The following is a 9790-nucleotide window of genomic DNA, read 5'->3' on the forward strand; positions in this document are numbered from 1 at the left end:
CGCGGACCTTTTGTTAGTGCTGGGACTGGTCTTAGTTCATCAGTTTTAAATGGTCGGATGCTGTTGTTCTATGTGTAATTCCAGGAGGACAGAGGATTGCTTGTGCGATACACAAAGTTTTTACTCCAAGTTGAGCTATGGTTTTGGGAATTGTTTGGGGCTTTTTGCCAGGACTCTGCCAGTGATTTCCCAGGTGAAATTAAGTCACCAATTTATCAGTACTTTTTTCCCCAGTTAATTCTGACCACCTCTTTGCAGACAAACCTACCTAGAGTGCAAAATTTAAGGTAAAAGGGGATTTCATGTCATGTGAAATACCTGACACTTGTGCCTAGAAAAACACTCCTGCATGTGACCCCATTTCCTGTCATAATATCAGCTATTAAGTAATAATAGGTAATGGTTTAAGGGTTAAGGGTATGGGCTATATCTTTTCTTACAGTAGTATGTGTAATATATTCTGTTATAGGAAACATATGTTGTAAACAGCACGTGGAGAAAGGTTAGCAAATTTAATTGTGGATATTTTAAATTAAAACATGATGTTTTATTTAAGAATGTTTCAGTACTAACAGAGCTGCATCCAAAATTGCTTTTATGTATCATGCCAATTTGACATATTCACTAAAATCTGTTTTGTGAGTAGAAAACTACTAGTTGGAGGATCGCTCAGGTTACGTTATCCAGAGGAGGAATGCTGCTCTCTATTGCATCACATTCTTCTCCAGCTCTGCCCCTGATCCCAGCTTCTGATGTGGACTATTCAGTAACAACACTTACAAAAAACCTCATTAGGATGTCATGTTTTGTCAGTTTGTCAGACCTTGCCTTTTGTTAGTTTCTAAAGATTGAGAGTTTTATGGGAGAACTTCAGTTGACCACCTTTGCAGCTAATAACAAAAGCATGATGGTCATCAAAGACAAGGTACTAGATAGGAAATTTCTTTTTCTGGAGTTTTCTGAGACCACGGCTCTCTGTGGAAACTTAAATTGCTTTTCTTTCACACAGTTTGTGCAAATGACAAGACTTTGCAATATAGGATTGAGATGTCAGAAGCATTACTCATGCCCTATCTTCAAAACCCAGTTAGAAAAGACAAGATTTCAGTAAATTCTAAGGTTTGTACCCGCTGCAGTGGGTGCAGCTCATGAGGACATAGCTACAAGTAGTTTACTCGGGCATTGACAGCATTCAAGTATTGTGAAAGTCCCTTGTTGATTGTAGTACTGCTACTATTGCTAATGTTCTCGTAACTAATACAGTGAGGGAAAAAATAGATCCCATTCAAATTACTGAACTTAGAATTATGAAGTTCATGCTTGATCTAGGAAAGTAAGCACTTATTTACTTTTAAGGATGAGTAGCTGCAGTGACCTGAACGTTTCTGTAGTTTGCTTTGCTGGATTGTGGGTTTGTGTGTATTCAAGTCATGCTCTCCAAGCATCAGCAGAGTTACCATTAGGCTTCACAGTTGTGCAGCTGCTCCTATTTTGGAAAACATTGTGACAAAACATCTCTGAAAAAAAAGAATGGTTTTGAAATTATTTCCATTTCTTATATAAGCAGGAAAACTAGTTGCTTCATATTCAGGAAGTTCTAGATATTGTACTATAATACTCTTGGATAGAGGATTGATTTTGACAAGTGCTTATGGTTGCATTTTAATTTATCTGATAAAGGAAAAAATAGAGATTCATTGTACAGTTACTGTTTACCGGAACTCTTCACTGTTGTAAGAAGGAAGTATAACTTACAAGTTATGTATTGCTGGTGTGATAAGTAACAATGACATGAGTCCAGATTCTGATTTATTAATTTCATTTTCTTCACTGACACTTTTTTTTTGTTAATACTGATGTAAAATTATCATAATAACAAAAAGTTTAAAATTAGTAATATATAGATGTATCCTATGTATAGATTTGTTATGGCAAAAAAGAGTTATGTGTTGTAGATTGATGTAACCACATTTTCCTAAAAATATTGTTCTATTATTTTAAATGGTATTTTGAAGGCCTCTTCTACATTGCTCTACTTTTTCTTCTGTGTGCTGTTTAATCTCTGAAAAGCCAGGGGAGGCCATATCAGCACTGATACTGAGTTCTGTGTAAACAAAAGAAGTAATAAAATATATTCTGAAATTAGCTATCAGGGTTCAGAAATTAAGAAGGGCAAGGTTTTGGTCTAATGACCTTATATAAGCTTTAAAAAAAGATAAGACATAGACTCCACAGGAAGAAAGAGACTCTCATCAAAGGAATTAATACTTCTGGACATTGTGGGCCTGATTCTCATTTATATTGATTATCAAGTTAATTGTGTCACATGTTACCTAATGACTTCAGACCTTTAATTATTTAATAATTTATTTATTTAATTTAATAGTCACAAACCAAGAATGTTGGTTAAGTTAATAGCAGCAAATAAATTTTAAAAATTCAGGGCCCATTTTGAGTTGGGGTAGTAAAAATACTGTGTCTGGGTATCAGTCAGTGATATTAACAGGTGATACAAAATGGTTTTGTAAATCTATTTAAGGATTATATTTTCATTTGGTTAAAAAAAAAGAAGAGTAGCAGCTATTGAGGTAGCTGGCATAGACTGGAAGCCAGGAGATCCAATTCATGTTATTTTACTTTTCCTTTAAAATTGTTTTAACTTCATAGGTACTTTTTTTTAATTTCAGCTTCAAGATCTCTAGGGTGGATGGGTACTTTGCAGAAATCTTGAGAGCCCTGGACAAAATGTGTGGAGTTAATCCTCCTCTTTATACCTTCTAACCTTCCCACCTCCACCACGCTCCTTCTGGCCCTCGTACAGGAAGAGCAGAGCAGTGCTGCGGGCGCCAGCTCCACTCTCTGCACACAATGGGAATTCCCCGGTGCTAGGACACTTCCTGGTTCTTAGGGCCACCCAAGCAGCTTAAGGAAGACAATCAGCAGATCTACCCTGTTGCCGGGTGTAAATATTGTATATCTGAGAACTTCTAATTGACTGAAGGGAGAATATATCTTAGACATGAGGTCAAGGCTGAAGGAGTCCTGGAATGTGGAGCAGCTGAAACAGATGATGTTAAGCAAAGTAAGCTCAGATTCCAGATTTTATATTTGAAAACCCTGGACTGCCATTTCAATTAGGAACATAATCTTGGTTTTGTCTAGTACTTCTCTGCTCCTTGTATCTCTACTTTATAGATACACTCATGTGATTGCAAAGCAATCAGAGTCCCCAGCAGTAATTCCGCAGCATTTAACCTTCAGCATACAGGTGACTACACAGAATAGTTATGTTATAAAGAAGTTCCAGATGTGTTTAAACAAGGTTGGTTACTGAGAGAAACCACTTTAAAAGCTAACCTTCTAGGAGATATTTACACTAATAATAAAGCCTGTATTTAAAAGGTACGGTAAGGTTTCAGCAGCAGTGGAGAATTTTTTGGCACTGATATCTGTTCTTACAGCTTCACAGCAGGCCAAGAGGAAAACCTGATCAATGCAGATATGATACTAAGTAAAGACAAATAATCTATATATTTAATTTATAAACCATTCATATCTCTTTTTCTCACCCTCTTGCCTCCCTCTTAGAAAAGGTCATATTAAGCTGCAAACGTTGTGCATTTAATAGCACACTCCGCATCACTCTCACAAAGCAAGCAACTTAACAGATGGTAGCTGATGTTTGAAAAAAAAATGTGCTGAAATCAGTAGGTTCTCAAGAAAACCTTATCTTCTGGTTATTATTTGTTACTTTTTGCTTGGGTTCTGTAGCCAGAAAGCTGAAGTTAATCTTGTCTCCTCTCCTCTTACAGACAGCTCTATTCAGAGCCCTTTGATGTCAGTGCAAAGAATCCCATTTTTAGTGGCCTTTGAACCAGATGCAGTAAAAGGGCAACTGAGCATTTTGTAGTGGTTGCAATTGGGTAACTTGCTTAAAGGAGGGGAGTTCTGTTACCTATTTCTCTTTTCCCATTCTTTTCATTATTTTTTAATATTTATATACCATTAAAAGTAATGTAGATACTTGGTAAACAGTGAAGAGTACAAATGCCTCTGCTCTGAGCATACTACAATTTATTTAGATAAAAGCAAAGTAAAGAAGGAACTGTATGGCTGTTTTTCAGCCTTCATAGCAGTAGAGCAATAGCACACGAATTTAATGATTCCTGCTTGTTTCAGCTGTTGTGAAATTTAGGAAGGAGTTTGCATAAGATAACATATCCTGCTGTTGTAATATACTGGAGACAGGGCTCAGATCTTTGGATAAGGAATGCTGCAAAAATCCCAAGTGTTATTATCACTACACACCACTCTCCCCAGCATCTGAACCTGACCTCACTTCCTGGATCCAAACAGTCTCTGTCTTTATGAACATAACAGGATTTTACAGGAAGAGAATTTTCTATAATTATTACGTGAAATCGTTGTTTTCTTCGACATTTATTCATGTTTGGGCATGTTACTGAACAAAGAGAGTTCCATATCAAAATATGATCAATCTGAACACTTCTTGTGTTTTTAAAGAATGGACAGAGAGCTGCCAGCAAGTAAGAAACTAGAGCAGAAAACTGAGGTGGCTGTCTTGCCAAAAGAATTTAGCACATTTAAAAATGAAGGGAGGGACAGCTTGTCTCTGGAGGTGCACTGGTAGGAGGAAGAAAACACAAGTATCAAAGCAAATCCATTTGGGCAGAAGCCAGTCTGGAGGGCGATGAGAAGAGGGAGGGAATGGCAGGCACGTATAAGGATTTGGGTTCTGGCCTGCTTTTCATTCCTCAGCAGCCTGGTAGGAAACTTGTGGTCAGTTGTTTGTAGTGGAGTGACTGGGGAAGCCTGTAGTCCTGGGAGGAAAGGGAGGTGTAAAGGCAAACTGGAGGAAGGTGGTTAGAGACTAGGCATGGCCTTGAAGACTGTGGCTGGCCCTCAGGCTATTATACAAAAAGTGAAATTCATGTGCTTCTCTGACAGCACTTCCACAAGAGTTCCCCTTCTTGGAGTGCACTGAGCTGAAGCCTGCCTGGGTGCTTCTGAAGAGGGCATTTTTTGCATTTGTTGGAAAGCCAAAGGACCAGAAACCCCGAATCGACTGTCCTGTCTGGAGCAGAATGTGCAGGGAGGGAGGCACTGGGCTGCTGGAGAGGTGAGTGTCTGCCATTGCCTTTGCTGTGCTTCTGCAAGCTGGATGGAGCAACAACATGAAATGTACTGCGGCACTGCAATGATGCCGCTTTTTGTGGCTGCCTTTGTCCAGAGATGTAGTAGCTTGGGTGGAATAAAAGCCTAAAGTTTGTGTTGCAGATCATGTAGTTTGTAGCCCTTTTGGCTGTGAAGGGAGCTTTACATCTGCTACATTTTAATTAAGACCATGGATTTTGCAGAAATGGTTGGCCTCTTCTTGTGGTGATAATTCCTGTTTGCCTAGTTAAGCAGTTTTGGGACTTTTTTCTTAGCGTGGCTTTGTGTTGTGACATGCAGGTGATTGCAGAAGTTTAAAAACCCCTGTGTTGGACCACTCATAGCAGGAACATCTTTATACAAATCTGTGGATGAGATAGGTGTCTTCTAGCAGCCAGTCTTGCTACATGATAAGGGCAGTCTGGAACAAAACTTAATAAAACGTGCAGTAGCAATAGATGTCCACATCAATAACAAAAACCTAATTTATTTTATATGATGTGCCCAGGTGGACAAGGTTGTTAATGTACATTCAGCACTCAGTACACTGTGTGATAATAATTTATTCACCTATATGAAAACCAAATAGGCTGGTCATAATTACCTTTATTCTGTGGCAAATCTCCTCTTCAAATTTTTACTTTACAACATTAGTAAGAGATTAATGTTTCTGGTCTTGCCTTGTCAGATAGTGTAAATAAAAGTCCTGCTGCAGTTACCAGCTACTAATGAAGTTAGTGTCTCCTTATTGCAACTTCTTGGCAAACCCAATTTTAAAGATAAGTACAGGTCTGACTATTTCTTTTTCTGGAGGATCCACAGCTGAGACTCATCAGTCTAGCAACAACCTTGACACCATGTTTGAATATATAACCTTTCCTCTCCCCAAGTAACTTATCTCTCACTAAGAAAAGACTTTCAGAGAGAAATAAACAAGTGTCTGCCTGTATGAACTAGTAAAGGGAAAATAAAATGAAAAATGAACCTCTGTTATTTAAACAGTGTGACATGACAAACTGCAAGTGCTGCTCACACCTAGCCCTCTGAGAGCAGCTTGCTTTGTTGATAAGCTTTGACTGAACCTGAACCTTTAGTTACTGAACCTAGCTTTGTGAATACATTATATCTTGCAATGGCATGCTATTATAATCCTCCAGATTGTCTTCAGACCATATCTTGGGATGAAATAAGGCAAATGTCTGAACACACAGACAAAGCCAAGTTGGTCATCAATGTGGTGAGTGATCTGACTCTCAGTCCTCTAGGAATATTCAAGTTTGGAGCAGAGGCTGAGTAGGTTAAATCATTCTAGTACCTAGAAGGACTGGGTGTATGGGGATCAGGGGGCTGTAGCATGAAGTCTGGGGTAACAACTGCGGACCATCAGTGCAGGCTGCATGGCTTAGGGCTGGTGCAGGTTTAACTGAATGAGGCTGAGGAAGCTCATGCGTTGCCAAAGTGCACGCGCTGTGCTCTGACCCTTCCTGCAGTGCATACAGGGTGCACAGCTATTTTTGTGCCTTCTAAAAATCCACTTAGGTGTGTGTTATAGGCCTAGCTCATCTCATGGCAAAGAGATGCTTGCCATTCAGATCCAGATCACCAGGTATTTTTCAGCTGGAGATGCTGTTGGTAAATAACAGGTGGCACAGATATCCAGGGTAATTGGAGTTATGAAATTCATGTCTGTGGCTATGTTGTGTTTAGTCTGATTTTTTGGAAGAAAAAGAGTTGGCAGCATCCTTCTTAATGATTCAAAAGGAACAGCTCTTTCCAGAAGAGGCAGAAGTCTGCAAAATAAACATACAGAGTTACAAGATTAATATAAGCCTAATGTAACATGGGAATTCTTAATCTATTTAGCTGTTCTCATTGACATGATTGTACTTATTCTGGAGGGTCTCGACCTCACATTCAGTTTCATAACATAAGCTTAGGAATAATAGCAATGCAGTATTAAGACATGGCAGGAGTTCTGTACATTTTGTGCATTTAAGTACATATATTATCTTTTCTGTGGTTGAAACATCAGGGTAGGAAGGTAGGTAGAGAAACAGTAAGTGCACCGTACAACCTGCATGTAAATTTGAACACAGCTGATGTAGCTTTTCCCTTTCTCACATTTTCCACACCTGCATTTCACCCTACTTTATCAGGGTTGGTAAAGCAAGTGCTAGTAAATCAGATTGTAAGAAAAGAGTGAGTGCCAAAAGAATGTTCTCCCCTAGCTGCTAGGGAAGAAAACTGGGGCATTAACCCAAATAGGATAGGGAAGGAAGCAGTGTTTTGTGGGGAAAAAAGGAAACATAATGGGGAAAACCAATAGGCAAAGAAGGGGAAAATAGAAAGTCAATTAACTTGCTTTTCACAGAAGTATCTTTTCTATATAAAGACAACAAAAGGAAAAAAGAGGAGGAATAAACAAAAAGCAATACAATAGGAGACTTAATGGTGGAAGTGTAGAAGAGGAATAAAGAAACAGGGTAGAGGAAGAAAATGAGATGCTAATCTCTTTCCAAGGGTCAAGTATATCCCTGTAACAGTTAGCATGGCTACGATTTTGCTTCTGCTTTTTGCCTCTGAGTGCTTCTCCAAAGCAAATAGCTAACCAGGCACCAGGCTGTTTAGATTAGTTGATTGTCATTTGAGCTTCCTAGGTATTATGCTATTTCCCTGGCAAAAATTCTTCAGCTGCAAACAATTTCAGGCCATGGTTGTGTTGTTAAGGGCAGCAAGAAAAGACATAATCAGAGATAATTTCTTAGTACAGTGTTACTTTTCATATATTTTAGAAGATACTTTGTGGTAAAGGCATTTAAAAGAATACTGAGGCAAACTAGAACAAAAAGCAAGTTCAAAAAGCTATTTTATTGATTGAAGGACTTGATGAGGGAGGGAATGAAGAAGGACTGGAATTTGTACAACTCTGTTAACAGTCGGGCTGCATTCCTTTGTCAGTATTTTTATTGACTTTTAATTCCAAAGAGACAATGATGCTTCAAGCTATTCTCTCAAGTCTGTATCTACCTTGCTGAACTAATGAGAGAGAATGCGTCACAGCTGTTAGCAAGGGTTGCATGTGTGTACACACGTTTGTACTAGAAGAACAAAAAACTTGGGATCATACTTTTCTCACTCTGAAGTACAATAGTTTCCATGCCTTTTGAGTTTTGAATAACAGCTCTTCACACATTAGAAGGGCCATAATGAAATTTATTATCCCTGGCTCTGAAATAATTTATAGTTGTTTTGAGCTTTTTTTGTCTTTTACTGTTTTATCTTTTCTCAGACTAGGAAAAGAGAACAAGGAGTCAGGCTTTCTCCTTTTGATATTGGCAATTTTGCAAGCAAAGATTGACGTAATGCCTATACCAGTTAAAGTCAGGCCGGCAGTGACTATCACTATCATATATAGCTGAAGAGGATGCAGGACTCATTTTCATTTTGTGATGAATCAGAATCTAGGGGCAAGGATTTTATATGTCTACCATTGTCATAATAGTGAAGGGCAGAAATTCACTGTCTTACTATAAGGTAGCTGCAAAAAGGATGATGAGGATCATTATAGGCTCAAGTTAAATAGCATAAAATATGTATTGAGTAATGACTGTCAGTTTTTCACTGAATCTAATGGTTGTCTGATCAGATACACATTCATTCAGATAGCTTTATTTGCTTTTAGTTACTTGGTGAAAAGATGCATAAGTTATTAATAAATTGTAACTAACTCTTGTTTTAATGTAGATCCTTCAAATAATTTATATTTGGGGTTCTGAAAATGCATTGGGACCTTAAAATTTGCAGAATATAATAAAAATGCTGAAATGGGTTGGCATCGAGAATAAGGAGATGTGAGCAAGTAAAGGCAGTTATAGCGCTGGAAACTGGCCGCCCAGAAGGATCTGGCAGAGAAAGTAAAGTATTAATAGCACTATTAATCTACTGAGTTTTACTGCCAGTAAAATAAGTAGAGAAAGCAAGATCAAGGAGGAGAAGATATGAGGCAGCAAGACAAATAACAAATTTACAGTTGTCAGAGGTATTATGTCTGTGGTTCCTGTTACCAAACTGTGAGTAGACACAGGGACAGCAGCTATGCCAAATGGCCAGATATTGCAGTTCACAGTGGAATAAAGGACATAACATTGTTTAAACTCCATATGCTTCTCATATAAAGTAAATACCCCAGGATTATTTATTACAACAATCAGAAGCCATTTTTCATGGGTCTGGGGGGAGAGGGGTTTGGATGCTGAGTTAACCGAATGCATTTCCTCTGCCCTCACTCTGCAGAGTCCCAGTACCGTGGCACTGGGCCAGGGTTACCTCTTGTGTCTTTTTACAAAAATTAAAAGTTGTTTTCCTGATATTCTGGATAAACTGTTTTCAGACAAATCGTTCCTGTAATTTCAGAATGTCCATTGAGACTGTCATTAATGAAAAGTTTGGGTCATGGTTCAAATTGCTTCCAAAAAACCACTTCTTTCCAATCCAGCACCACTCAAGGCAATGCCACATGAATCCTTGGAAATCTCCATTGTACTGTCTGCACGTATGCACATCAATGCTTTGGCAGAAACATGTTACACTTTAATTAAGGGGTATGTTTTATTTC

Source organism: Pterocles gutturalis, unplaced genomic scaffold, assembly GCF_000699245.1.
Source record: "Pterocles gutturalis isolate BGI_N339 unplaced genomic scaffold, ASM69924v1 scaffold22413, whole genome shotgun sequence".
NCBI classification, from domain to species: Eukaryota; Metazoa; Chordata; class Aves; order Pterocliformes; family Pteroclidae; genus Pterocles; species Pterocles gutturalis.